This window comes from Budorcas taxicolor, chromosome 22 (assembly GCF_023091745.1).
Source record: "Budorcas taxicolor isolate Tak-1 chromosome 22, Takin1.1, whole genome shotgun sequence".
NCBI lineage: Eukaryota > Metazoa > Chordata > Mammalia > Artiodactyla > Bovidae > Budorcas > Budorcas taxicolor.
In genome coordinates, this window is record NC_068931.1 from 665,157 (window position 1) to 668,731 (window position 3,575).

Below are 3,575 nucleotides of genomic sequence, written 5' to 3' on the forward strand. Positions count from 1 at the left end.
GCTGAGCACTGAAGAACTGATGCTTTTGAACTGTGGTGTTGGAGAAGACTCTTGAGAGTCCTTTGGACTGCAAGGAGATCCAACCAGTCCATTCTAAAGGAGATCAGTCCTGGGTGTTCTTTGGAAGGAATGATGCTAAAGCTGAAACTCCAGTACTTTGGCCACCTCATGCGAGGAGTTGACTCATTGGAAAAGACTTTGATGCTGGAAGGGATTGGGGGCAGGAGGAGAAAGGGATGACAGAAGATGAGATGGCTGGATGGCATCACTGACTCGATGGACATGAGTCTGAGTGAACTCTGAGAGTTGGTGATGGACTGGGAGGCCTGGTGTGTTGCAATTCATGCGGTCGCAAAGAATCGGACACGACTGAGCGACTGAACTGAACTGAACTGAACTTGGGCCCCAGCCAAGATGTCTGACATGGAGGATGATTTCTCATGCAATGAGGAGGAGGACTACAACCTGGAATACTCTGAAGATGGTAACTCTGAGCCAAATGTGGGTTTGGAAAATCAGTACTATAATTCCAAAGCATTAAAAGAAGATGACCCAAAAGTAGCATTAAGCAGTTTCCAAAAGATTTTGGAACTTGAAGGTGAAAATGGAGAATGGGGATTTAAAGCACTGAAACAAATGATTAACCTCAAGTTGACTAACTTTCCAGAAATGATGAACAGATATAAACAACTATTGACTTATATTCAGAGTGCTGTCACAAGAAATTATTCTGAAAAATCCATTAATTCTATTCTTGATTATATCTCTAATTCTAAGCAGAATTCTGGTTTTTTATGTCAGATGAATTTACTGCAGGAATTCTATGAAACAACACTGGAAGCTTTGAAAGATGCTAAGAATGACAGACTGTGGTTTAAGACAGACACAAAGCTGGGGAAATTATATTTAGAGTGAGAGGAATATGGAAAGCTTCAAAAAAATTTTATGCCAGTTACATCAGTCCTGCCAGACTGATGATGGAGAAGATGACTTGAAAAAAGGCACACAGTTGTTAGAAATATATGCTTTGGAAATTCAAACATACACGGCACAGAAATAACAAAAATCTTAAAGCACTCTATGAACAGTCACTTCACATCAAGTCTGCCATCCCTCATCCATTGATCATGAGAGTTATCAGAGAATGTGGTGGTAAAATGCACTTGAGAGAAAGTGAATTTGAAAAAGCACATGCTGACTTTTTTGAAGTCATTAAGAATTATGATGAATTGGGAAGTCCAAGATGAACCGCTTGCTTAAAATATTTAGTCTTAACAAATATGCTAATGAAATTGGGAATAAATCCATTTGATTCACAGGAGGTCAAACCTTACAAAAATGATCCAGAAATTCTAGCAATGATGAATTTAGTAAGTGCCTATCAGAATAATGACATCATTGAATTTGAAAAGATTCTAAAAACAAATCACAGCAACATCATGGATGATCCTTTCATAAGGGAACACATTGAAGAGCTTTTGTGAAATATCAGAACACAAGTGCTTATAAAATTAATTAAGCTTTACACAAGAATACATATTCCTTTATTTCTAAGGAGTTAAACATAGATGTAGCTGATGTGGAGAGCTTGCTGGTGCGGTGCATATTGGATAACACTGTACATGGCCAAATTGATCAAGTCAACCAACTCCTTGAACTGGATCATCAGAAGAGGCGTGGCGCCCGATATATTGCACTAGATAAATGGACCTACCAACTAAATTCTCTCAACCAGGCTGTAGTCAATAAACTGGTTTAACAGAGAACAAGCTTTTACAGACATACTTAAGGCAACAGTGCAGAGATGTAACCCTTAAAAGAACTGGGAATGGCAGAACTACTGTCGGCTGATGTGTCCTGAAAATTATTGAAGTTATGGCAGAAGTGCTTTTTTTGATCAGCTGGTTTGTGTTTTGCTGCTGCATTTATCCCAAAGTGGGGGGGGGGAGGGGGGGAACAGCTTTAATCTCCAGAAGAAAACCAAAATGCCATGGGATTTATGCTCTACTGACATCTTGCCCTAAAACATACAACACCATAGTAATTTGTCATGGGCAACATGACCAGAGAGATTTTTGTCATGATTTTAAATACACTGACATGCTACTATTGGTTAAATTTAAACATGTTTTACCTGCAGAAATTCTCTCACAAATAACCTGCAATAACTTGAAAAGCATACCCTTTTGAACATACCCTTTTCTCATGTATAAATTAAAATGTTTGCTGCATTTTGCAAAAATAAAATAAAATATATCTTTGACCCCTTCTTTTCTTCGCTTGAAGTTTTAATTTGCCCAAGGCTGAGGTCTCAGGCAAAGCTGGCTGTGTATTTCAAGGACATGGAAAGGGTTAACTTCAAGCTTTCCCCTGGGCAGGTCTTTTTACAAGCTCATTGTTTTTAATTGCATATGCAAAAAGAATTGGTTTTGCAGTTTCCAAAAAGAAAAATTTATCTCACTCTGTTCAGTCAGCAATCACACACTCACAATCATCAGAGGCTATCACAATCCTTTCCTTACCCGGAGTCCCCAGGTCTCCCAATCTGTTGCTCCCTTCCTGGGAGCCCAAGGAGGTGATCAGTCTCTTCTTCCACCCGCTGGGGTAGGTTCCTGCCTGGGGATTGGCCCTGGGGCCTTACCTTATCCTGTGGCCATTCCTGGTGAGTTGGTCCATCCCTCCAATGAGTCCAGTTGGGGCTCGGCCGTCTGGAGAGTCGGAAAGCCGGTATGAAAGAGAACCCGGAATACTGTCGGGTGGCGCGCCTCCTTCTTGGTCTCTGGGTTCCTTCACTCAATCCTGGCCGAGTCACCAGTCTGGTGCCTCAAGGGGCTGGCGTGGTTGGAGTCTTGCTGGGGCCTCAAGAAATGTTGCAGAAACCAGTACTCAAGAAACCAAGCACCACACTCGGAGAGTTGGAGAACTCATATTTATTATGCCAGCGGGCCAAGAGGAGTTAACACTCCAAGCTCTGAGCCCGGAACAAAGGGATTACAGAGTTTTAATAGACAGACTGTAGTGGGCAACGCTAGCTGTTAATAGGCTGGTTTAAACTAAGGAAAGGTGTGTGAGATAAACTCCAGTTCCTAGTATCGCAAGTACCCACTTTCTGAGACTACGTGATCCAGACTTTTCAAGGGGCAAGGTGAGTTACAGAGGCAGAAGGAGGTAAAATTTTAACTTTTCCTCTTCAGGAGGAGAAGGGTATGACAGAGGATAAGATGGTTGGATGGCATTGCGAATTCTATGGACATGAGTGAGCAAGCTCCAGCAGTTGGTGGTGGACAGGAAAGCCCAACGTGCTGCAGTCCATGGCATTGCAAAGAATCAGACACATCTGAGCGACTGAACTGAATGGAACTGGACAGCAAAGAGATCAAACCAGTCAATCCTAAAGGAAATCAACCCTGAATATTCATTGGAAGGACTGATGCTGAAGCCAAGATGGTTGGATGACATCACCAACTCAATGGACATGAGTTTGTGCAAACTCTTGGATTTAGCGAAGGACAGGGAAGCCTGGTGTGCTGCAGTCCATGGGGTTGCAAAGAATAGATGCAACTTAGCCACTGAAC

At 42.0% G+C, this 3,575-nt stretch overlaps 1 pseudogene; it reads left to right on the forward strand.

The window, feature by feature from the left end:
- The first annotated feature begins 414 nt into the window (after positions 1–414).
- On the forward strand, positions 415–1,759 carry LOC128067247 (COP9 signalosome complex subunit 2-like; annotated as a pseudogene).
- Positions 1,760–3,575: the final 1,816 nt, after the last annotated feature.